A 16,368-nucleotide genomic window follows, 5' to 3' on the forward strand; every position below is an offset into this window, starting at 1 on the left:
GGGGGTGGGGGTATTTTGGGGTTAATCCGTCCGGGCCTCGTGAACTGTACGTTTTTCGTCTGCAGGAAGTCCTCAGCGGTGAAGGAGCCGTTTACCATTTCGTTGCATCAGGAGGCCGTCCCCAAGCCTCCTAATGAATCAGGGGAAAGAGCCACGCCCGCTTTCCGGGGGTAAACTCCTCTTATTCAGGCAGGGATCAGTGTTCCAAAACGAATAAAGACGCTCGGTCTTGTGGCTCAGATGGCAAATTGCGCTGATTGGACTGTCGCCGCAGCAGCTTCCTGCTCTCCTGTACCGTGGGAAAATAGGACCAGGTTCTGCAAGCTGCCAGTAAAGTTCTCTACATGAGAGGGATTACCGGTTGTCCTTCGCTGGACCACTTGTGGATCGTCCTGAGCGTCCAACTCAAACTGACTGTTCGCGTACATTTACATTTACGACATTTACCAGACGCCCTCATACAGAGCGACTTACACTCAGTAGTTACAGGGACAGTCCCCCCCTGGAGACACTCAGGGTTAAGTGTCCTGCTCAGGGACACGATGGTAGTAAGTGGGGTTCGAACCTGGGTCTTCTGGTTCACAGGCGAGTGTGTTACCCACCAGTTTTATTGTTATGGCTGATTGAAATCACAAGCAGTTGAAATCTGGACGCCCCTACTCTGTGGGCGTCGTTCGGTAATGTAAAATAACGCGTCCAAACTTTTGACCGGTAGTGTAGACGTGTGAAGAAGACATGGGGTGTGTCCACCTCAGTGCAGGAAGCACGTCTGCAGAAGACACACACTCGCTCGCCATGTGGATTTTAACGCTCGAAGCGCTGTCGCAATGTCACAGCTCCACCTTCTCTATAAAAGACAGCTCGTGTCACAGGGTCCCCTCTTGCCCCGGCCACCTGAGCCGCCCGGACTAAAACCCTGCTTTAAGGCCATAAAGACAGGACCTGCCGGCCTGGCGGGTTAAACAGCAACTGGGAAGCCAAACGTTCTTTCCCGCTCAAGAGGAGGTTGTAGCAGCGGGTCATTTCACTCAGAATCTATAATTATATAGAAATATAATTATATAGAATTCACAGTGCAAAGTGAAGTAAAACCTCACCGTCTCCCGTAAAAATGTATTATGCAGTATATAATATGCCGTCTGCTGTGTGTGGCACGTGTGGTGTTGTCTAGGGATGTGAAATCAGAGGGATCTGAACCCTCCGCAAAGACATTTTATGATATCACAAAATGATTTTACATTTACATTTTAAGGCATTTGGCAGACGCCCTGATCCAGAGCTTCCATGTCACCATGGATGAAGAGATCAGTTCTGGTTCACTAGGACCCCCAACTATGAATACAATCTTTTTATTCCCTCTGTTCTAGTTTCTATACAGAAGTCAGACAAGAAGAAGGTTACAAGTTCATCTAAATCTTCTCTAAAGAGGAAGGTCTTGAGCTGCCCGGCCAATGCAGCTCTGCTGTCAGGGGCAGTGGTGGCCTAGCGGTTAAGGAAGCGGCCCCCGAAATCAGAAGGTTGCCGGTTCGAATCCCGATCTGCCAAGGTGCCACTGAGCAAAGCACCGTCCCCACACACTGCTCCCCGGGCGCCTGTCATGGCCGCCCACTGCACACCAAGGGTGATGGGTTAAATGTGACAATCACTTCACTTTAAAAACGTACTTTTTGCTGATTATCAAGCTTGATTATTATTATTATTATCGATTATTGAGATTCATTATCAAGAGATGATCTAAACAAGATGATAATTTTCTCTTTGGCGAGCATCACCGCTTGTAAAATGCTTCTTGTCGGGAGCCGAGGGACTTTCTTACACTCTACCAGGAAGATTCATAGTCTAAGCTGTTTATTGGCTGATCACAAGCAATCCGTGTCCCCTAGAGTCCCAGTCGTGGACAGAGTTCATATCAGGCATGTTTCTCATAATTAACATCCACATCGTGTGGACAAACCAAAAATAGTAATGATTGGATGGCTGCTGATGCTGAAAAGTGCTGCAGTGGAACAACAGGCAATGTTAAAAGCACGGACACTGCATGCTGCAGAAATGTTGCTTCTGTCATGTCCAACATTTTGTCTGTTTAGATTTTTGGATTTTTTAAAATTGTGCCTCGTATGATTCATATACGATTTTTTTCCCCCCAACACTCAGGCAGTCATTTTCACAGCCAGCCCAGTGAAAACCCAGTGAAGGCTGTATTCTCCCCTGCAGGTGCTTTTAGCGCATCAATATTTAAAGTCGCCTGAGATTATGTGCTGCCTCGTTCTTACCTGCTCTGCCAGGTCCTGCTGCACAAAACCGAAAAAATGAAGGCGGATCAAAGGCAAAACCGACGGGAGCAAAACGCACGATGCAACAGATTCTCATTAGACAAGGTAAGATAAGGTAAGATAAGATAAGGTGACCCTTTAGTAGTCCCACAAGTGGGAAATTTACATTGTGGACAGAGACAAAAAAGCAGATGTGAGTTTTAATAATATCTGGGTGGTGGTAGTAGCCTAGTGGGTAACACACTCGCCTATGAACCAGACCGAGGTTCAAATCCCTCTTACTACCATTGTTTCCCTGAGCAAGACACTTAACCCTGAGTGTCTCGGACTGTCCCTGTCTTTACTGATTGTAAGTCGCTCTGGATAAGGGCGTCTGGTAAATGCTGTAAATGTAAATCTACATAGAATATAAGTAAGTGTACATACTGTATGTACAGAGTGGGTAGTGAGTGGGTACACATATTGAAGTGGAGATGGTGTGCTGGATGTGTGTGTTTGTGTGGTCAGCTTTTCTGACAGCGGCTGGTAGGAAAGACCTTCTGAACCTCTCCGTCCCACGTCGTGGTGCCTCAGCCTGCCACTGAAGGAGCTGCTCAGTGCTGTCAGGGTCTCCTGCACGGGGCGGGAGATGTTGTCCACCATTCTCCTGCCACTCACCACCTCCACTGGGTCCAGAGGGCGTCCTAGAACGGAGCTGGCCCTTCCTGTCCCCAGCAGACCACACCACAGAAGATGGCCGAGGCCACCACAGAGTCATGCAATCATGCACCATTTTACACCGACATGAGTTGGATTTTTACAGTACAGGACCCAAGCGTTTCAAATTTAGAAGCACCCACCCTAAATTGCCCAGGGCTTCTTCATAAACCACGAAAAAAAACTTATTTTAAAACTCTACATTAACGAAGTAAAACGATGTCAAACGAATCTCGCAACCATCTCAACATGCAAAACACTAATATATATATTTTACCACAGCAATGTCCTGGAGAGGAAATAACATGATGAAATGCTGTGAAAGATCGGCCTCCGACTTTCAGCCAGATTGTCATGACTGCTGTGATGTTGCCTTCATCTGAACGTGATGCGCAACGAAACTACCGGCTAATATAAACCACGTTTTTCACGAATTTACTACTAATGCAGAAAAAGCGAATGAATTAGGCCCCGTCCAAACGAGAAGGTTTTTCTCTACAGCGGGTTAAATTTCTGACGGCGCTCCAAAAACGGGTTCCAGAGAGAGTTTCTCTTTTACGCGTATCCGTGTGGACGGCAAAGTGGACGTATTAGCCCGACCTCCGACCTGACCTTTAACCCCAAACGCGTCCTACATACCACGATGGCGGGCAACACGTTCATGGTCGCGCTGCAGCATCTACAAGAAATCACCTCTACGCTGAACTTTTCTCGCGAAAAGACACGGCTGGAGCCAAGGAGAGCAGGGCCACCTACAGGTTTGGAGGGGGTCACAACAGCACTCGGGACGTTCTCTGCGTCTACGCGTGGACGTTTCAGAAAACGCTCCCGTGTGGACGCAGGTTTTTCAGAAACCGAAAACCTGTTTCATGGAAAAGTGTTCTCGTGTGTTAATAAGGATCCTACTTCAAACAGACATTTTTAAAATTGTACTACACATGCACAACTTATTAGTTTTTAACAATACTGAGCAGTTCTTTTTATACAATAACTGCATTATATGATTATATGATTCTGGATACATTTTCCAGCCAATCAGAATCAAGTATTCATTTGTAACTTATAACAGAATTTTATGAATTATATTCTGTTATAATGATGATGATGATATATGACGAAGGTCCTGGCCCCACACACTGCTCCCCGTGCTCCTGTCATGGCTGCCCACATCACCCACCAAGGGCGATGTTAAATACAGAGGACACGTTTTGTTGTGTCATTGTGTGCTGTGCTGCAGTGTTTCACAATGACAATCACTTCACTTTTTAAAAAGATTTCTCACCACCATCCTGGTGGATCTTGAGTGTGGGACCAGTAGAAGACGTCATCATCTTCTTCTCCAGGAATCTCGAACAGCTTCTCGGTTGCTCTGTTGAGAGAGTTGGCCTTCCGAACAAAGCTCACCAAAGCACACACAGACGCGGCGTCTCCCCCTGAAAGTGTGGCCGCCTCAAGGACGTCCGCGTCCTGCCAAGTGGGGACGAGGTGTCTGACCTTCCTGCCAGATGAAAGGACGCGAGCGCTCCGTCACTCGCTGCTCGCTTTGATTCCCACATTTTGGGACCGTTCCGTCTTCAACTTGTGACCAGGGGGCTTCGACTCCACGCTTCATCTCCAGAGGTGGTGGAAGCACTCTGCCTGTGTCCTGCATTTCAGCCATGACCAAAGCACCAGTACATTTGTCCAGATTCTTTATTTTTACTTCTGACACTAATTTAGTATTTTCTGTTTTAATGACTACGTTCAATTTGACTCATTAATTGCTTTTTTACTTTTTTACCAGTGAAAACTGTAGACACGCCTACTCATTTATGGGACTTTTTTTTTTACATTAAAAAGCAACTGAAGACACAGAACCATGAAATAACACATTTATGTAATATGCAATATGAAATTATGTAATAAACAGTTGAGTATTTTTAAATCAGGGAGCCTTTGCTGTCCTCTCTCCACCACCTTCAGTTGGACAGCGGGGACGGTTTCCAATAGTCATGCTGAATGCTTTCTTCTCATTAACTCATGGTAATTAGCATCTCATCAAGCAGCCATGAAGGTAAAAAGAGGAAAAACAGATTCATCAAACACACTTCACTGTCTCGTCATGCAACAAAATACAAAATATGATTCTAAATATGTGCATGTAATGTTGTCTGGCCTTCTTAGAATGAGAGTGGAGGTTTTGGTGAAGCTCTGCGTTTTTTCTGGGAATTCTGGATCGAGTCGTCGTGTCTCGTGTCTAGTTGAACAGTAGGCTGGAGGACGAGACGACTCTCTTTGTGTCAGTTTCTGAAGCGTGTCCTCTGTATTTAACCCATCACCCTTGGTGAGCAGTAAACACCATGACAGGCGCCCGGGACCTTCATCAAGGGGACCTCAGTGGCACCTTGGCGGATGAGGATTCGAACCCGTGATCTTCTAATTACAGGTCCACTTCCTTACCTGCTAGGCCGCCCCTGGTGGCTGATGGGTGTTCTTAGTAGTGGTTAAAATGAACATTAACGGAGACTCAGAACTATGAAATAACACATTTGAAATGATGAAATAAACAAAAAAGTTGACAAAAAAAGATCTTGTTTATCGACCTAATTTTGCCCCCTAAGGCATTAATGATGGTGGTTCTCAGGAGTGGCTAAATTAAACTTTATAGAGATTTGCTTGTGCATAAATTAAGACTTGACAATAGTAGTTCTACTATCCAATCAGAACCAAGCCCTGACACAGACAAGTACAACTTCCTTCTTTCAAGTCTGCCAGGAAAATGCAGAAATACTTTTTTTTTTTTTTGGTAACGTGGATGTGACAGGAGAGGCAAATTTGGGCAAATTTGAGCAGAAAGGTTACTGGGGGGTTTAAAATTGCATTAATTGATCACAAAACGGCAAGGCAGACCTGAGTACATACATGCAAGGGTTCTAGACATGGGTGATTAGAACCCTTTATATGTTGGATTTCTCCCTCACTCCCTTGTCCTACATTGTTCTGCAAGGTTATGCTACATTTATTCTTTATGTTTCTGGCCATTGTGCCTTTGTTCTTTTCTTTTATAAAACTTTATGATATTTTACAATGTCAAGCATTTGTGGCATGACAGCAGGGAGCACAGGAGCGGCAACCAATCGTTGTTTCTCGGTTGCAGCAGCACAGCCGCGTATCCCGCAATAAACCCTGCTGATTGGCCAGGCATTTGGAACAAAAGTATTGATGGTATTCGATCAGCTGCCACTTGCTCAAATTCTCTGCCACAAGACACACAATGTGACGAACTCACAATTCATGATGTCACCACTTTTTGAATGGGAAGCATGTTACCTTTATGATGTCTTTGGATTTAGGAATAAGTCACGATAAATTGTGTTTATGATAAATTCTTGCGTTACTTCACTTTTTTATTGATTGATAGCCTCAGTTATAAGATTATTTCTTTTTTTCCCCATCATCCACAATAAGAACAATGGCAAGTCATACGATTATGTAAGATCCTATCTTATCCTTTTTGGCCTGTTAACAAGTAGGTACTGAACTGGTTTACTCTTAGCTCGTATTGTCCCACACGTCTTCTTCAAACACACAAATAATTAGCTGACTTTCAGCTTTAAACCTCAAGCTTTAGAAGATAAGCTGTTGGCTTATCCTTCAGTACACGCTCCACGCATCGCAGGACCGACTGTAGAAATGTCCAGGAGAGATCAACAGATAATAGTCTAAGTCTTTCTGGTGAAATGTGGAGCTGCAAAAGATCAAACATCAAAAAGAGTTTTTCGAATATTTTTTATTAAATTTATGAAAAGGCACCGTGTTAAGTTGAGGAAACGAAGCCCAAATTCTTCTCAGCCCTTGTGATATTTAATTTGGTGATCCCACGCCCTGCATTCACAAGTAGAAGCAATTTTGCATTCAGTAACAAAATGGTTGACAAAGTACTTTGCCATCGTAATAATCTCGTTCATAAACCGCTCTGCCTGCTTACTTGGCCGAGGGCCTGGTGACAGCTGATCTGCCCATCGATGAGCTGGGAGGGTCTGCTGTGAGATATGACAGATGAGCACAACCTTCTCAGGACGTCAGGTGGCTTCCCACAATCCCCTTTAAGCAGTGCTCTGTTTGATCCCCCGAGTGCAAGGTCTTCTTCTCGATGTACACGGCGATGAGCCTGAGCAAACCTGTGATGACAGATTCACAGATCAAGACCTGATGTCTTATCAGCACTAATGCTCTCATGTCATATTTTACGTGCCTGCTAAGAGTTTATTACAACATTTTCATGGATCTTCACTCCAATGCATGAGACTCGCAAATGAGCCTCCTCTGTACGTGTATAGATGCAACCTAAACAGTGAAAAAAATACAAGAAAATTCAAATCGCATAGAATGCGTTGCAGCTATTTTGACTGAACTGTGGTATTTCACACCCGGGTGTTAACGCAGGGTTGCTAGATATACGGGTGTATGGACGTGCTCTCTTATTCATACAATGTGCAATTAATATGTCATATTGACCATTTTTAAGAGTTGGCAAACTATAAAAAGGTGAATTTTCTTGTAAATGATTTCTGAACATGGCTCAGCATTAATGCAGCCATGAAAACAATTTATTATTCAATTGGCCTGGCAGCTTTCGGGGTGATGATGCTGGCTTGTTGACTGCTTATTTAGAAAGTAGAACAGCTTCAAATTGCTTTTTTTTTTTTAGATGTAATTGCATGAAATTACAAGTTCGTAGATTTGCTGTGCGTGTTTTTCTCTGTCGAACCAGCTCTGTTGTCTGTGTGTGATTTCAGGGTGTGTGTCAGGCGTGTAACCACACAGACAATCGTGAGAGAGGTACGCCCTTGTAGCGTGCGGGATTGACCCAAACGCGGAGAGAACCGCGGGAGGTTGGAAGACACACGCGATTGTTGTTGTAACGCCCGAGCGCTAAAAGCGGAATCCCACCGGGGAAACGGCGTTACGATAAACCGGCCGATATAAGTAGCTCGCGAGCTGAAGAGATGGAGAAACTCACGGTACCGGAGATGGAGAGGACTGGACACTGGAAACAGGTGAGAGCTCATGGACCATGAATTAAACACGATGTCTGAGCGAGGAGCAGGCGCCAGGACTTCCTGTTTATCTCCTGTCCTAACCAATCCTCGCTCTTCCTTGCAGTCACCTGACTCGCTCACCTGACAGGACCCCCCCCTCGACGACCGGCTCCTGACGGTCCCGGACGAGAAGGCTGGCGACGATGGAAGGCCGAGATGAGGTCCGGGTCCAAGATGAACCGGGAGGGAACCCAGGACCGTTCCTCGGGGCCGTAGCCCTCCCAGTCCACAAGATACTGGAAGCCCCGGCCACGAGGACGAGAGTCCAGGATCTGACGGACGGTGAAGGCGGGACCACCATCGATGATCCGAGGAGCAGGCGGAGGGGCTGAGGGGGGAACGAGTGGGGAGGAGACATACGGCTTGAGCTGGGAGATGTGGAAAACGGGGTGGACCTTGAGAGACGAGGGGAGGCGCAGCCGATAGGCGACCGGGTTGATTTGAGCGGTCACGGGGTAGGGACCGACAAATCGAGGAGTCAGCTTCTTGGACTCGGTGTGCAGACGAAGGTGACGAGTGGAGAGCCAAACTCGATCGCCGGGCTGGAAGGAACGTCCCGGACGGTGCCGACGTCGGTGCTGACGGATGTAGTCGGAGTTGGCTCGAGTGATGGCAGTCCGGGCCTTGATCCAGGCTGAGCGGCACCGCCGAACCAGGTCCTGCGCCGCCGGAACATCGACCTCTGCTTCCTGGTGAGCAAAGAGGGGTGGTGAGTAGCCGAAACAGACCTCAAAGGGAGACAAGCCCGTAGCAGAGGAAGAGTGCAGGTTGTGGGAGAGCTCGGCCCAGAGCAGGAACCGAGGCCAGAGACGGGGCTGCGAGGACACAAAGCAGCGCAGGAAGCGGCCGAGTTGCTGATTGGCCCGCTCAGCCTGACCATTGGACTGGGGATGGTATCCAGAAGAGAGACTGCGGGTGGCACCGATCAGACGGCAGAAGGCTTTCCAGAATCCGGCGATGAATTGGGGCCCCCTGTCTGAGACGACATCTGTCGGAAACCCATGCAGCCGGACCACGTGCTCCAGAAGCAACTCCGCAGTGGTTTTGGCGGAGGGGAGTCCGGACAAAGCCACCAGGTGCACTGCCTTGGAGAACCGGTCCACGATGGTGAGGATGGTGTCCTTCCCGTCCACGGGAGGGAGACCGGTGACAAAGTCCAATCCCACATGTGACCAGGGGCGCCGGGGAACCGGGAGAGGACGCAGATCACCGACCGGAGGAGAGGGAGAAGACTTCGACCGAGCACAGGTCTCACAAGCGGAGGTGAATTCTTGGACGTCTCGCCGCATGGAGGGCCACCACAAAGCGCGCTGGAGGAGGCGAAGGGTACGGGCCGGACCAGGATGCCCCGAGAGCGGAGAGGAGTGGGCCCAAAGCAGAGCCTCTTGGCGGCAGCAGGAGGGAACATAAAGACGACCAGGTGGCGTCTCCGGAGGAGCCGGCTCCCCAGGCAGCGCACGCCGGATGGAGTCCTCCAGAGGCCAACGAAGAGGCGCGACGATCCGCTCGGCAGGTATGATGGGGTCCGGATCCGGATCAGGGACAGACGAAGAAAATTGCCGGGAGAGGGCGTCTGCCTTAGTGTTCTTGGATCCGGGACGGTAGGCCAGCTGGAAATCGAAAGATTCAAAAAACAATGCCCAACGAGCCTGCCGGGGGTTGAGCTGTTTGGCTGAGCGGATGTGGATCAGGTTCTGGTGGTCGGTCCAGATCAGGAATGGCTCAACAGCGCCCTGGAGCCAGTGCCGCCACTCCTCCAGAGCCCACTTGATGGCCAGCAGCTCACGGTCCCCAACCCCGTAACGCTGCTGAGTGGGAGAGAACTTACGGGAGAAGAAGCAACACGGATGGAGCTTCCTGTCTGGACCACGTTGTGAGAGAACAGCGCCCGCGCCCACATCGGACGCGTCCACCTCGACAACGAACTGCTCAGCCGGGTCCGGGTGGCGAAGAATAGGAGCAGAGGTGAAGAGACTGATGAGGTGATGGAAGGCCCGAAGTGCCTCTGGAGGAAGAAGAAACGGCCGGGGTTGATGAGCTGGTTTAGTGAGAGTCGTCAGCGGTGCTACAACTGAACTGAAACCCCGGATAAAACGCCGATAGAAATTGGCGAACCCCAGGAAGCTTTGCAGCTGCTTAAGACTAGTGGGTTGGGGCCACTTGGTCACAGCTTTGACCTTCTGGGGATCCATGGCCACGCCCTGGGTAGAGATGGTATAACCCAGAAACGCGGTGGAGCGCTGGTGGAAGGCGCACTTTTCCAGTTTACAGTACAGCTGGTGGGCAAGCAGACGTTTCAAGACGGCTCTCACATGAAGGACATGATCCTGTTCATTCTGGGAGTACACTAGAATGTCGTCCAGGTACGCAAACACCCACCGGCCCAGCATGTCCCGGAGGACATCGTTGATGAAATGCTGGAACACGGCGGGCGCATTGCACAACCCGAACGGCATCACTAGGTACTCCCAGTGTCCTGTTGGAGTAATGAAGGCGGTCTTCCACTCATCCCCCTCCCGGACGCGCACGAGGTTGTAGGCGCTGCGCAGATCCAGCTTGGTGAAGATGGAGGCCCGGGAGAGGGAATCCAATGCCGTGGAGAGGAGAGGAAGCGGGTGCCGGTTCTTGATGGTGGCCTTGTTCAGCCCCCGGTAGTCAATGCAGGGGCGGAGACCTCCCTCTTTCTTCTTAACGAAAAAAAAAACCTGCGGCCGCAGGGGAGGTGGAGGGCCGGATGAAGCCCTGTTGGAGGGCCTCCGCGATGTAATCCTCCATCGCCCTGTTCTCTGCGGGGGACAGAGAGAACAGCCGACCACGAGGCAGCACTGCCCCAGGTAAGAGGTCGATGGCGACGTCATAAGGACGGTGCGGAGGCAGGGTGGAGGCTCGCTGTTTGCTGAAGACCTCAGCGAGGTCACGATAAGCAGCAGGGATGGATTCGATGTCGGCGGGCGGGGGGGCTGGGGATTCTCTGGAGCACGTGCTTGCCCTGGGAAGCAGACAGTGCTGGCGGCAGGCAGGACCCCAGTCCAGGATGCGGTTTTCAGACCAGAGGACGTGTGGATCGTGGAGCTGGAGCCATGGATAACCCAGGATGAGAGGTGATGAAGGTGCTGAGATGACCAGGAAGTGGATGTGTTCAGAGTGGAGGCCGATGGACATCAGAACTGGCTGGGTCTGAGACTGGACTGGATAAGGTTGGAGAGGGTGTCCATCGACAGAGGTGACGGGAATGAAACGGGTGACTGCCTCCAGGGATATTCCCAGCTGGGAGGCTAACCCTTGGTCGATAAAGTTGTCGGCTGCTCCTGAGTCCAGGAGAGCCTCCAACTCGACCCGCTTGTGTCCCAGCTGGAAAGTTACCCTGAGCGAGAAACGAGAACTAACGATATGAGTGGACGTGCCAGGCAGGGCTCCCCCGACACCTACCTGGCTGTGCCGTTTCCCGGACGGAGAGGGCACTGGGGACGGCGATGTTCCGAAGAGCCGCAGTATGCGCAGAGGCCCTCTCTCCAGCGGCGGTCTCGTTCCCCCTGCGGCAGTCGTCCAAGCTGCATGGGTTCCTCGGCCGCTGGGCTAGCGGCCGCGCCGGGAAATGAAAAACGAGGCGGAGACGGCATATGAGTGGAAGGTGGTCGGGACCAACGTTGAGCAGGTGGAGGCCGTGTCAGAATCCGCTGATCTATACGGAGAGCCAGATCCACCGCCGCATCGAGGGTTTGAGGAGCTTCTTTGCCAGTCATCTCGTCTCGTATGTGATCAGCCAGGCCCTCAATGAAGAGAGCGCGAAGAGCGTCGTCTCCCCAAGAGAGTTTGGCTGAGAGGGTTCTGAACTCTGAAGCGTAGTGGCAGACGGAGAAAGACCCCTGACGCAGATGGAGAAGCTGGGAATCCGGAGCCCTCTCGCCGCTGGCTGGGACGAAAGTCTTCCGGAGCTCCTCGGAGAAGAGAAAATAATCGTTGCAGATGGGTGATTTGGCGTTGTATAGGGCCGCCGCCCACTCCTGTGCACGCCCGGACAGGAGAGATGTTAAGAGAGCCACCTTGGAGCGAGACGTCTCATAATGGGAGGAGTAGCACTCGAAAATCATATCCAAGGTGGCTAATAACCCGTCCGGGCGGCCGTCCACCCCGTTCCATTTATCTGGCAGAGCGATACGAGGACCGGCGGTGGCGCCGGAGAGCTGGCGCTGTAACACTGTCATGGAGGTGGAGAGTTGCAAAACGGAGTCCTTGAGAGTATTAATGGTGGTGGCTTGTGCATCAATAATACCATGTAAATATGTGACTTCCGCCTTCACGCGCTCAAACTCCGCTGGGTCGACTACGGGCTCAGACATCCTGTCAGGCGTGTAACCACACAGACAATCGTGAGAGAGGTACGCCCTTGTAGCGTGCGGGATTGACCCAAACGCGGAGAGAACCGCGGGAGGTTGGAAGACACACGCGATTGTTGTTGTAACGCCCGAGCGCTAAAAGCGGAATCCCACCGGGGAAACGGCGTTACGATAAACCGGCCGATATAAGTAGCTCGCGAGCTGAAGAGATGGAGAAACTCACGGTACCGGAGATGGAGAGGACTGGACACTGGAAACAGGTGAGAGCTCATGGACCATGAATTAAACACGATGTCTGAGCGAGGAGCAGGCGCCAGGACTTCCTGTTTATCTCCTGTCCTAACCAATCCTCGCTCTTCCTTGCAGTCACCTGACTCGCTCACCTGACAGTGTGTATCATGAGGCTCTTTCATGTTGCTCCAGATTTGGGGGCTGCTCGCTGCGAGGCCAGAAGGTGACTCTCCGTGGGGCGTTTTATTTCCCCGCAGTCCCTCGCCCGCTCCAACGCGGCCCACCGGGTCGCCGGGGTCAGGCACACCAGGAATGCGCATGTGACCGCGGCTCGGCGGGCCGGAGGGCCGGGCCCGTCGTTCCTTGCGTTATGTAAAGACGAGGATGTTTAGAGGCGAGGCGGCTTTAAACCAACTCACCGCACTCCTGCCCTCGTGGAGTCCACTTTCGTAACGCCACAGTCATCTCCAAATCATCACGAGGGCGTTGATTTCGCATGCTTTGCGTCAGACGGTTTCCTGTTGCGTATATTAAACATGCACACGTAAATCCAGACAAATCGACAAGCATTTATCACAAATACAAATCACAGACGAGCAGCCGCCAGCGCTACTACAGGAATGTGCGGTGCATACTTTCATATAAAGAGTGATCGTTTTCCGTGCCTTGTTTGAATGATGAATATATGTATTGTTCCTCTTGCCAAGATTTTCTTGGCAGCAAAGTTCATTGGTTATTTTTTCTTTTTCTTTTCTTTTGTTAAGCTTGTGGAATTAACTGTACGCTCTGCTTTTATTAAATATGAAACGGGCACAGTGATAATTATATGATGTAATATAACGTAATATAGCTTAATGTAATATACCGTGGTACGCCGGCGCGGAGACGCTGCTGGGTCGTTTGGGTGCCGTGGCGTCCGCTGTTTGAATGATTCTGGCAAGACCGGCCCTCTGCTTGACTTCACACTCACATAGCAAAACTGCAGGGTCAACACCAAAATTCCACACGGCTGGACAAATTGGATCGCGGAGTGAGCGATCGTAGCATAAGGCGTTGCCATGTGTTCGTTTTTTTTAATTGTTCAAATCACATTAACGGTGGGAAAAGGACGAAAAAACTGGCATTTTACACTTTTTCTATCCCCCTGCATGAGTTTGAATGCACATCTAAATATGGCCATAGACACAAAGTGTAACATGTACGCTGGCTTAGATGTTCTTCTGCTAAGTGGGTGCAACATGATAAGCAAACACAGAAGTGATCCAGAAGAGAGGAAAAAAACAACAACAGAAAAACAGGGCGAGCAACTTTCCACCCGTCTCCAAGCAACAAGAGCCATTGGACATGGAGTTGACGGCGTACTGGTAACCACCCCGAGCGTCACCGCCAGCCCCAAGGTAGCAAACGCAACGTACCCCTCTGGAGCAGCGTTCCGTTCATATTCCACTCATTTACATTTACAGCATTTACCAGCCGCCCTTATCAGTAAGTCGCCCCCCCGGAGACACTCAGGGTTAGGTGTCTTGCTCAGGATTTGAACCTGGGTCTTCTGGTTCACAGACGAGTGTGTTAACCACTATTCACTCAGTTCCTGATGTGAATAAATCCATCTTGTCACATTGTCATGGTAGGAATGTCAGTACTAGCCTTGTGTCCCTGAGCAGGACACTTAAATCCCGAGTGTCTCCAGGGGGACTGTCCCTGTAACTCTGGATGAGGGCGTCTGATTAATGATGTAAATGTCATGGTTGCATCAACTACTTCGAATCCCGAGCCGCCCTCACACACGCCTGTCATGGCTGCCCACTGCTTACCAAGGGTGATGGTTAAATGCAGAGGACAAATTTCACTGTGTGCACCGTGTGCTGTGCTGCTGTGTATCACAATGACAATTACTTCACTCTCACTGTCAAAATATGACGTGACTGGATGCCGGTGAGAAATGACACTCCTTCTCCGTTCCTTCTCGGTCAGAAAGGGTGAAATTTGGTACATGATAGAACACTAAATCTCGCTCTCTGTTACCGCGCGTCTTTGATTGTGCCCTGTGCCCGCACGGCAATCACCGCGACGCAACTCATCACATCCTGAGCGCTCCTTCATCCAGGTGCAAACACTAATCATCAAAATTGTCCCCTCGTCAATCAGAACCCGAGCGTGGAAAAGCGTTGTTTTGGGAACAAGGGATCCGATCGGATTGGAGAAGTGGTGGTCCCTGTGGAACTCTCCTGCAGCCTGGTGCATCTTCTGCACTTCACAATGTTCGTGTTTATGTCTGTAAACCGGGTCTGTGGGACCCACTTCGGTGTTTACCAAAAAAATAATGCAAATGGCCACCAAAAAATCTTCGTATTTTTAGGACCATTCCTGACACTGTATGGTTTATCTGGACATACAGTGACAAGAAGACATTTCTGTGTAGCCGATTCTGTATCCCGGCATATTTTCAAGCGCTGTCCATCATGAAGAATTAGCAGAAATGCTCATTTCCTCACTAGGACCATGAGGACCAAGCGCTGGAAGACGCCTTTCCGTTGGGAACGTCCATCTATTTTTTGCGGGAAGATGCAGACGTTCGACCTCACTGGAGGCGATGCCAGTCGTGTTTGGTAGAGTAATGTTGTGCAGATATGTTCCTCAAACATTACCATCTTGTCCCCACCGCTTGGCGGTTCAGATGTGGTGACCACTGGACAGAGGAATGAGTCTGTGACTGGGCGAAATGATCATTTTAACATCTCAGAGCTGTTAATTAGGTCTTGTGAGACGCTGCCGGGAAGCAGAACCTGCCTCGGTTATATAAATGTGAGCGGCGTCAGGTTCTCTGTGAATTATTAAACTGGTCTTATCTCTTGTGTTTAGGTAAAAAAAGAACATTATTTCAGGGCTGTGAGCCACTTCCCGAGATCCACAGCTGAAGGATCTGTTTGAACTGGGCTGTCCAGGCTGCTCTTTAAAAGCAGGAACTGGCTTCTTAGCCCAAGTGAGAAGATTACAGACTTTTCGTCCTTAAAAATTTACCAGAGCAATAATTAGCTTCATCTCAGCAGCTTGATTAGACCGGTGTGGGCCGCCCTCCCGCACTTATCCCCCTCGCCTCTCAAATGTTGCCTGGCAACTGCAGCCGAACATCTCATGACAAATGTTTACCGCAACAAAACTTGCCGGATGACTCACCACCCCCCCCCCCCCCCCCGACGCATGTCAGGTGAGTGGCGGCGCATTAAGATGCGGCGGTATTCAAAAGTCCTCTTCACAGGGTCGGCGAAAAATAAATAAATAAATAAATAAATATATATATATAAAATGTGTATATATATGTTTATCTAAAATTATATATACATATATGTATATGTGTGTGTGTGTGTGTATATATATATATATATATATATATTTTTTTTAACACATTCTGTGAATTTCTGGAACAAACTATATAAAACTGCATATCCCTGCATATACAGACACTGAGGTTATTAAAAATAAATAAATACATTGTGACAATGACTTCAAATTAATTAAGTTAATTAATTAGATACAAAAGTTCCATAAAAACTCTGTGGACGATGGCCTGTGAGTGATTGACGGACTGGTGAAGGGTCGTTAGTCTGCATTTTAATTCACACGAAAAACGTTCGGTTTGTTCGGAGATTGACAAAAGTAAATGAGCCCCTTAAGACTGAATTCCCAGACAGCCGGCAGCTTGACCATTCGCCGCCTAATATTCAATTTGCCGGCGTGGAACCATGTATT

This window comes from Denticeps clupeoides, chromosome 14 (genome assembly GCF_900700375.1).
Source record: "Denticeps clupeoides chromosome 14, fDenClu1.1, whole genome shotgun sequence".
NCBI classification, from domain to species: domain Eukaryota; kingdom Metazoa; phylum Chordata; class Actinopteri; order Clupeiformes; family Denticipitidae; genus Denticeps; species Denticeps clupeoides.